This window comes from Sinocyclocheilus anshuiensis, unplaced genomic scaffold, assembly GCF_001515605.1.
Source record: "Sinocyclocheilus anshuiensis isolate Anshui unplaced genomic scaffold, SAMN03320099.WGS_v1.1 scaffold728, whole genome shotgun sequence".
NCBI lineage: Eukaryota > Metazoa > Chordata > Actinopteri > Cypriniformes > Cyprinidae > Sinocyclocheilus > Sinocyclocheilus anshuiensis.
In genome coordinates this window covers 449052-459938 of record NW_015555767.1, presented here as the reverse complement: position 1 = coordinate 459938, position 10887 = coordinate 449052, and positions in this window count along the sequence as shown.

Here is a 10887-nt window from a genome sequence, read left to right as displayed (position 1 = left end):
GTGCTTGTGTCTTAGTAGAAACGCCTAAGTGATTTTCTTGTGAGTAGCGAGTAAAAATGAGAAACATGGTTCAGAAAATAATATCAGAAATGTCAGAATCACCTCACATTTTGCACTAATGACTAATGACACTAATGTCTAAATGTAAAACCTGAGAAGTATATTTAGGAACAGTCTACTGTATTAATTAGCTAGTTTCAAAACAGGTAATGCATTAATGGTAAAAGCCAAAAACATAATTGTGTGTGTTCAGACTAATGTAAAAAACAGCATGTGTTTCTGCACTCTTGCACTGACAGTATGGCTGTGTACAGATGCACAGATGGTGCACTGTCTTACCCCTGTGTGTTCATGCAGCCATGCGGCCGTCTACTTGTTCCTAAAAGGATGCCAACTTCAGGCCCACAGCCATACGGTTACATTAAAGTGCGGGTTCTATTACAGAAACCCTCTGAGTTGTAGTAATTATATGCTTTTATATGCGCAGTGGAGTCTGATTGGCTGATTGTTGAGCTCTTTGTTTTCTTTATACAAAGCACTGGAACTAAAAAGCTTTGGTATAAAACTAAATCAACATCTCTTTCCTGGACGAACATCTGTGCACCCAGACTAATTCAAAGCGGCTAATGGTGACAAAAGTAACAGGACATTTAAAGTACCAAGCCTGAGTTAAGCAATCCCAAAATGGTCCCAGTGTTAACTCTCATAAGAGCATTGCATTTGTACTCCTTCTCAACCAAAACCCACCTAAATAGCATTATTTTAATGGTTTAATGTGTATATTTCACACTTGCACTCTCCTCACCTTTGGAAAGGTTTGCACTTGTTTAAATCTCCCTCTTTTCTCCATTTCAAAGCTGAGCATGGTGACTTTACACCACATGAATTTCAACTGCAGTGTAATTAGCTCACTATGTACTAGCAAAAGATCATCTGGAGATTTTCTGCTAGCTTATGAGAGTCGGACTTGTAACCCAAAGGTTGCGGGTTTGAGTCTCGTACCGGCAGGGATTGTAGGTGGGGGGAGTGAATGTACAGCGCTCTCTCCCACCTTCAATACCACGACTGAGGTGCCCTTGAGCAAGGCACCGAACCCCCAACTGCTCCCCGGGCGCCGCAGCAAAAAATGGCTGCCCACTGCTCCGGGTGTGTGTTCACGGTGTGTGTGTGTTCACTGCTGTGTGTGTGCACTTTGGATGGGTTAAATGCAGAGCACTAATTCCAAGTATGGGTCACCATACTTGGCCACATGTCACGTCACTTTCACTTTCACTTTCACTTATGGGTCACATGCAGGGGATTGGAGGAGTTAGAGTCTGAAAGGTGCTGGAATATGCTTTGCATGCTCTAAGTTCTGCGAGTGATTTGATACTTTTATTCAACGTCTGCGTAATGGGCAGTAAAGAGATGGAATGTAATATAGTTGTGTAACACTGTGTATCTGTAGTAATATTACAGAGCTATCATAAACATTGTTTACACAGCAATGCTTATTTTACAACACTTCCACTTTGTGTATTGCTCATATGTGGAGGCATCTAGGGATGAGTGATACCATTATTTTCACAAATAATATAAGTATTGCCAATACCAAACATTTTTGTGATTTCTAGAGATAGAATTTTGCCATTTAACGTGTAAAACAACATTAACATTAAACAGATATATTACTTATCAAATTATTATATGATAATATTATGATAATCTACTAGCCAACATAAATGTCACATTACTGGAGTGGAAAAACTCCAGATGATGCTTTTTTTTCTGTCAAGACCTTTGATAAGCACTACTGTGCTGTGACTGAATATTTCTGTAAGCTAATATTTTGAACATTACTGCTTGTGTTTGAAGTGTAGAGAGAAATATTTCATATCCTACTTTGAAGTTCATGATACATTCGTTTTTGTGCTTAAAAACATTTTAGGATTGATATTTTATGCAAGGATCGATATTCTTGGTACAACATAATGGCATAATGACATTTCGATCTGACCATCCATTTATTTATCCATTTATACCTGATCAGAACATTTTGGTTAAGTTAAAATAGTTGACTTGATTTTTTAAGGATAAGTTATAGATATTGTGAGATATTAAAAGAGCCCAAATCTATCAGACCCCAAAGATAAGTAATTCTATCCACTTGAAGTTATGATGAAACAGAAGTATCAACAAATCTTGTCTTCCATACTGCAACGTACATCCGAGTGTAACATTATCAAAAAGAAGGGGCAGGTCTTGGTTGTTGATTGCATTTTGAAATCAAAATAAACGCAAGCTTGCAGTCGACTGTGGAGGGATGGTTTTAGCAGACTAAAATTTTGGAGAAGTTTGGCATATGTCAACAGAGGGTCATTTTCATATTCACCTGAAGATCCAGTTATGTCATTTTGATTAAACATTACAAGGTCACATTAGGATGAAATAAAGAAACATACATGGATGAATTGTTCGCAATAAGATCTATAACATGCATTTACAAAACAGAGGCTGACTTTAACATCCAAAAGAGCAGCTTGAGGAAATACTTTACACTTTTCACACAGAGCAGAGCAATCAGGCAGACAGATGTTTGACAGCTGAGTGTCTTGGAGCTCAGAGAGGCGCTTGCTACATGCATGGCAGGACTGTTTCTGGAACTCAAAGTGATGCACACAGACAGAAAACGGCAACAGAGGGAACAAAGCCCCGCTGCCTGTGTACTGCAGCTTGATTCATCTGTTAAATCATCTATATAACAGCCAGAGCAAGAGAAACAGTCCAAAGAGAAAGGAAAAATTGAAATCGCATCATATGACCCCTTTAAGGCTCACCCCCATTACTAACATGAAGTGTAACAAAATCCTGCTGAAGACGTAGCTGAGAATCTTCTCTAGTCTGACCTGAATGGATACTATTGTGCACACCTGAAAGAAACAATCAGATAACTGATTCGCTCTATCATTCACTGATGCGTAGACAACGCAGTCTGTCACTTAACTTTAATATCCTAAAACCACCTTATTTGCTGAAAAATAAATCATAATTCAATTTAATCACTAAATAGCCGGTAAGCCTCTCAATCAATAGTTCTTTTGATGGGCTAGTTTGAACATTAGACATACGATGACAACTAAATCCAGAATCATAATCCTTGCTGACAGGAAATTATAAATCCCCCAACATAACAATACTTTCAGTCAGCTATTTTACAAACATGCTGCCTTCAACCATCTTTATTTCTTATTCTCTGGGCCGAAGCACTTAAAAAGTGAGTGTGCAGTAATGGATGGACTAGTTCCTGTGAGTTATGTAAGATAAATATGTGCAGTGGAGAGATGCAGGAACACTACATGCCTGAGGGCAGTATCTAATTGAATTGCATTTACTTCACTTGTCCAGGCGTATGCCTGAGATACACAAATACACACACACACATACTCAGGAAAAAAAAATCGGAACTGTTTTAACCAAATGGTGCGGTTATATGAGGATGAAATTAATGCAATGGAGAAGGGAAGATAGGAAGAAAGAGAGAAGGCAGAGAGAGAAATAAATAGAGGCTTCACACAAATGCTGCCGTTTTATAAGGCCAATGACAGAGAAATGCCACTGAGGATGGAGTCCTGCAATGGCCTTTTGGGAAATAGCCATGCTTCATCTGTAAAGACTGAGGTCATATGACATTTACACTCAGAGTCATTCAAACCGCATTTCTCATTGCCATCCAGCTATCCATGAAATCTGTTTTTGAGCAAAAATTAGAACACACGGAAGCAGTTGAAGCATGGCTAGTATATGACAAAATAAAAAAATAATAATAATAAAATCTAAAAATCTTAATTAAAAACTAAATAATTAGTTTTAGGAACAATAAATAATGTATTTTAGGCATTTCAACTGCTCAAAAATATTTACCCTCATCTCAATGCCACAAAGAATGAAAGTATTTTTTTTCATGGGTATTTTTTAACATTTATTTAGTAGCCTCTCAAACTCAGCTTACATGCTGTTGTCGTCTCAGCAGCTTGAGTTAGGTTTTACGTTTGTTTCACTGGGTTTCAGTGGCCTTTGGGCATCTAAACCATTAAGCTATTCAGAGGAGTTAATGCACCTAGAATGAGTCACTGAATCACTGAGTTAACTTGACAAATGCACTTTGTGGCGGAGAACAAAAGATGAACACAGAGCACTCATTTTCCTTTATAATATCACAAATTAAATCTAATGAAAAAAATAAATACAAAAATTGATATCTTGTAAACCAGGTGGATTTTACATAAGGATTTCATAGGAGTGTCAAAATGTAGCCAACAAACTAAAGGTCAAATTGTGGCTGCAATAATAATCATATTCGCCCAATATTCAGGACCTGCTGAGCATTATATGAACTATTTCTATTATGTGCCCAATATTATATACTATTTCACAATGTGCCCATCTTCATTTTTAGGACATTCAGCAATACGGCACTTGGTAGCTCATATGATAACCATTCAATATTCTAAAATTTACAACATGTTACAAGCAGAAATGTGTATACCACATAAATAGTAATAACATCTTACATCACTTATTGGGAATGGATGAGGTAAAAGCACAAGAAGTGCAATCAGTCAGCCAATAAATCTTTAAGACAGCTTACAACAGAATAATTCTGCGTCTGGTTGAACTGAACTTAAAACACTTGGGAAATACTTGGTAAAATATAATCAGAGCCTCAGTTAAATAATCCCATAACAAAAGATAAGGAGAAATTCCAGGAACTTCTTTTTTCTCCTTAAACCAACTACATCTAGGGGACTACAGACCGTTAAAAAGAAATTATAACAAACACAGAGAAAAAGAAGGGGAAATGTAAACAAACACTGCTGGTTGAAACTACGACTATGAAAAGCCTTAAGCTGTCAGATTACTTTAGGGGTCAGAGCTTTAACTACACATGCTTTGTGTTGGATGACCTGTGAACGTCAAGCCTCTACAGCCAAAATCAAATAAAACAATACCCACATTTCTGAGAAATCAGAGAAATTTCACTAAGCACTGTTGATGGCCATTGTGATTTAAGGATGTGTAACCACCAATGTGTTTTTGACTAAATTGACTTGCACACACACACACACACATTTACACACCACCCGAAACCATCACAAGCACCTCTTGCTCTCTTTTGTGTTGGAGACAGTAACATAACAAAGCCTTGGCATAACTAAACCTGTCTCTGTTAAGCCTCAGGAGGTCTGAACAATACAAGATCACAGTGTGTGTGTTCAGAACCATGTTGTTCTATTTCTGTTCGTGGTTGGTGTCTAAACACACATCTGTGCAAGTGACCATTTGCATGTACAGGTGCTTGCATGTGTTTCCGTACTTTAGTTTTACAACACAATTTTAATAATGTATATATTAAAAGAGACCTGTGAATTTAACACTTTGAGTTAATTAATTTATTCTATGTAAATTAGGATGACCAGATACCGCTGTTTTCCAGAGTCCTAGGCTGCGTTTCGCAAAAGCATCGAAAGCTAAGTTGATCGTAGAGACCACTGGTTGGCAATGGGTCTACCATTCATTGTATTGTATACAATTTTAACAAAATTCACATGACGAAATTCAAGCTTAAAGTAACGTCTAAATCCAAAACGTGTGAGTCAACTGGTACCTTCCGCTCTAACTCTGATCTCCTCGCACATTCATTTTTGTAGTCTCCACCTTCTTCAATTTCCATTGTTTTCTTTGAGTAGTCCTTAATAGCAAATGCCCATCTGTGAGTGTTGCCAACTAGTGGACCAGCATGTTAGTGTAGTCAATTTCAGCCACGTGCAGAGAGATCAGGACGCTTTTGGCGAGTAGAAGCCAAACGCACAAGAATAGAAAAGGGATCACAAAATGCGTTGAATGTGTAAATATTATAAATAAAAAATAGCCCAGATGATGTGCAAACACCCGCCACTTCAGACACATTTACAATCTCAATAGCAATGTATAGACATTAGCACCACATTTACAACCCCACTGACTAATTTTATCCCTTAAAACTCATCTTTGACAATCAAAATGATACATCAAAACCTTTTTTCCTAGTAAAATAACTTCTTTATGTCTTAAAATGGCTTGAAAGAGTTACTACACCCTTACCTTATTTAGTAGGCCTACATGCAAATCCATAAATAAGCTATGATAAAGAGTCCCCACCTCCACTCAATCACTCCAGCATGCACCTGCTCCACTTTCACATAGTTAACTGAAGTAGTAAAAGTTACACAATGGCAAGTGGCAATACTGGATAAATGGTTATCACAGAGTGACTAGTAAATCTACTGAAATTATTGCCTAGAAAGCGTGCAAAATTAATTACAATTTTAAGTTCCATTACAATTAATGAAGCTCTACATTGCACAGTTAATGTCTTACTTACATCTCATCTACACTTTGTTTGTTATATTGAGAGGATTCGTGAGTGTGCAGAACTGAGCACTGAAACAAAACGCTGCCGTTTTGAGCAGTGAGTGGATTCTAACTTAAAAACATTGCTCAACGCTGCAAAAATTAGATATTAATAAAATAAAAAGATAATAATAATATGAAAAGCCATGACCCCGCAAATTGACGCCATTGGTTACATAGAAACAGGGGCCATTTTAAACTGCATGAGACTGTCTTTGTATATTGCGGTTTACCAAGAAATGCTCAGCAATGGTGTCGACTGATGAATTTGCACATGGTTTGTCTTTAAGCATATTAAAAACACCAGACAAACATGTAAACAACATTTAAAAAATTTATTTTCAACACAAGGGGTCTTTAATATTTTACTGGAATTAAGACGAGGTTGTGAGGGATATAAGTCAAAGTCCCTTTAAGGCAAGTCATTTCACTCGGCTGCCATCTTTGAAACGCCTCTCAGCTCCTGTCTCATTGAATGGGAAAACATTAATTTCTCCAATGCTGTTCACCAAGCGTACGATTGAATTTCATATTTTAATTCACCAATGAAATCTGACAACAACTGTCTCATAAGTTTTGCTCAAATAGTGTTTAAAAAAGCCTATTTTTCAGGCTGGGCCAGCCAATGCATGTATGCCGTCCTAAGCATGTGTCACAGAAGCGCACATTTTCCTATTCATGAGTAATATGAGTGCATCTTTGTACAGTCTATCTAGAGTCTTTGACGCTGCTGGCTGCTTTGAACAGTTTTGACAGTTGTGTGTTTCGAAAATTATGTGATCTCGGACCTCGGTGCGTGCAGTTGTAAAGTTTATCCCTTACAGCCTTGATTTATGTGATAAATTGTGACTATCAGCATGACTTTCTGTCCATTGAAATTCTAATCGACTAACAGTCATGATTAGAACACTTGTCTCTGTGTGAATTTGTATTTGTGCATATGTGTCTATTACAGTGTGTATTAGCTCTGCATTAGAGTTCAACTGGACCTTCACTGACGCTGAGAGAGGAGACCCAGAGAGAGACAGAGAAGGCCCCTGTAATTACTGCCACTGAGCAGCAGGACTCAATTGAAGATGACACTGGACCTTTATTACAAAATCAAGTGCTGTTTTTGCAAATTATGCTGGTTTGGCTGAACACAATGAATCAGACCCATTGAGACTTAAATCATTCACAAAGTGCAAAGGGCTCACCTTCTGCAAACTCTGCCCTGAACAATGGCCGCTTTTCTTTTCTTTTTCTCCTTTTACACAGGGTGGGGAGAGAGTTTTCGGACATTGAACAAACCGCGTCTGAGTGACTGGAGTTAGGAAAGCTACTGTTACTGTGAGGAATTCAGGCTCAGATCCAGACTTTTCAACATTTGCTTGTACAGAGAATAATGTCCTTGCTCAGGAGGATTATAATGAAAAAGAAAATAGTTGACATATAATTGTTTAATTATATACATTTCCAAAACTTTAATATATTTAATTAACATATTTAATGATAACAAATCAAAAATGTAAAAAAAAAATTTATATTGTCATTTTATATTTAATTTCTAAAGCTGAATCAAAGCTGGCTTGCATGTGAGATATTGCTTATTTCTGTCTTATTATATTAATAAAACATGCTATGGTAATGTTCTCAATGTATGTCTGAAATATTCTTTATGTTTATTGTTATCAGTATGGATCTCTACAAAGACTTGTATAAGATATTATACAACTTTTTTTTATACATGTTAGTGATTTCAAGTATGTACTACATATTGCATGACTGGCCTATAATTCAGAATATCCACTGAGCTGTAGTGAGGTCTGACTTTCTACCTGCAAGCAAACAGACATTAATTCAACATGGCAGCCGTGGGATGGCCTCAGAGAGAGAGAGAGAGAGAGAGAGAGAGAGAGAGAGAGAGAGATTTTGAGCTCTACGTATAACCGTCATTCACAGCTTTTTCATTAGCAGACACAAGCAATCTAACTCTACTGTTATCAATAAACAAATAATCATATTTCAACAAAGCAAACGTAATAAAGTTTGCTATTATTAGATTATTAGCTAGTTTGGTGTGTTGATTTATCTCTAACTTCAACGAAAATATTTGACACTTTCCATAAAGAGAAAAAAAAGAGCCTGAAACTTTATTTCTCTCTCTCTCTCTCTCTCTCTCTCTCACTCACTCTTTTCAACAAATGAGCAGTGAAATGAGGTGCTTAACCCTTAGAAAATGTTAAGTGTAAACCTCAGGAGCTCATATAAAAACAATATTTAAAAATTACATAGAAGCCATTTTCTTTCTCTTCACTTAATATAAGGTTTGCATTTTTAGCAGCCTGTTAGCGAAAACTGGAACATGTCTAAATACAAATTAAAACTTTGAATTTACTAAAAGTTTTATTAAAACTTTTTAAAATAAAACTATTTGGGGGCAATGCTAATTGTATTGTAAGATACAAAGAAAGAAAGAAAGCAGGCTGAAGTGAAGCCAAGAAAACTATAATAATAATAATTATTATTATTATTATGTATTTATTTATTTATTTGTTTATTAAAGAGAGGTAAGGAGAATAACTTTTTTTTCTACCAGTCTTGCTCAACCTATACTGTTTAAAAACTCATGGCATAGGCTATTTAAATGACTTTTTTTTTTCTTAGAAAAAATTGGTTGCAGGTTTGTTATAAGCTGATAAACGGAAAGCTAGTCTAACTCAGTTAAGCATTGTTCTGGTTATTGTCTTATTCTGTCATGTAATAATACAATCATGCATACAGGGCTCAGTAACTTTCATAAAGCAAACAACAGTTCATATCACAACTGACTGATTTTAGAGCACCACAGTTGTTTTCTCTTAGGTGCACCAACTACTGAGTTCAGCAGAGAGTGAATGACAGGAACAGTGCCATTGTCTGTCAGACTTTAGCATAAGCAAGTTAGCACTGATCTGTCTGAGCTGCTTATAGCGCACTACACTCTCACTGTCGCTTTATGCTGTACAAATCAATTTGTCTCCACTGATGGAAAATAATTGCAAAGCAAACAAATTATCTCTGCCACATTGAGCACACCTCACCGCCGGGAAAGAGAGAAAGAAGAAAGCAGGAGAGCAAGAGAGCTCTTTTACATGGATGCATAGGCCTAAACCACGGATTCCACGCTGACATGTTCCAACTGAAGCTGCATTGTTTATGTACTGTACCTCCAACTATGGTGGAAAAACTGTGAAGGGTTTGAAATACACAAAAATCAGATGGGAAAATAAAAACTGAGAAAGCAGAGATCAATCTAAAGTTGGAGAAAACGTGAAAGAGAACAAAAATGACAGTGTTTGATTTGTATGATATCATCATTATATGCTAGAAAGAGAGATAAAAATATATGACGTAGCAAATCAAGAAAAAAATATATATATGAAGAGTTCAGATGCTAAAGCCTCTAAGCGCCATCTGAAATTTTCATCTAAAATGAGCATTTTTTTATCAGGCTCCTATATTTATGTTCTTTTATTTCACTTTAATGGCATAGGACAGGACCTATACATTGCCATTAAAGTAAAATTACTGAACCTAAAGATAGGAGCCTGATAAAAATGCTAATTTTAGAAGAACATTTCAGAGGCTTTTGCATCTGAACTCTTCATATATATATATATATATATATATATATATATATATATTATTCTGTTAGAAAACATCTCAGAGACAAGCATGTGACAAACCAGTAAATGGGAATGAGCCATTTAGCTTGAGGATAAATGGGCAAACATTTAGTTCATTAGTTTTCTGGATGAATCATTTGTGGTCTCAGCTCTTACAAAGATGTTTTATTTAAGAAGCCACTGTATCATAAGAATGAATTGTGAGATGTAAAACAAAGCTACACAGTGCTTGCCGAGTGGTCCATTATTGTTATTAAATATTTTTATGAAGTCAATGTTATGCTTTTTTTTTTTTAATTGTCTTTTCTTTTTTTTTTTTCAATCACAAACAGATGGCCTTCCATTACAGTATATGGAGGAAATTTTGTTTCAATATCAAAAGCAAAGTAATAATTTGAGCATAATCATTAAGACTGAGCATATGTATACTTAATTATACTATCATACAAATATTAGAATTTAAATGTTATATAAATAATATTGTATTTGTAAATTATAATTAAAAAATATACCATATTAAGGTATCATATTACACTATTAGTGGTTTCCTCTTGTATAAACTCAAGCTATAAAACCATTCTGAGCTGTTAGAATCGATTGTCACTTGCTTACAGATTTTGTGAAAGCTTCAGTTAGCAATCTAAAGCTAAATAACTTATGCAAACTTGCTGTACATACAATAAACTAAAACTACTTATGTAACATGAGAAATAATTCCAAACTCTTTAAACTTTTTAAACCACGTTGCGATTTTGCTTACTCAACAGCTTTGAGCTTGTGCCTATTTTTGTGCTTCTCACTGAGTAAAAGG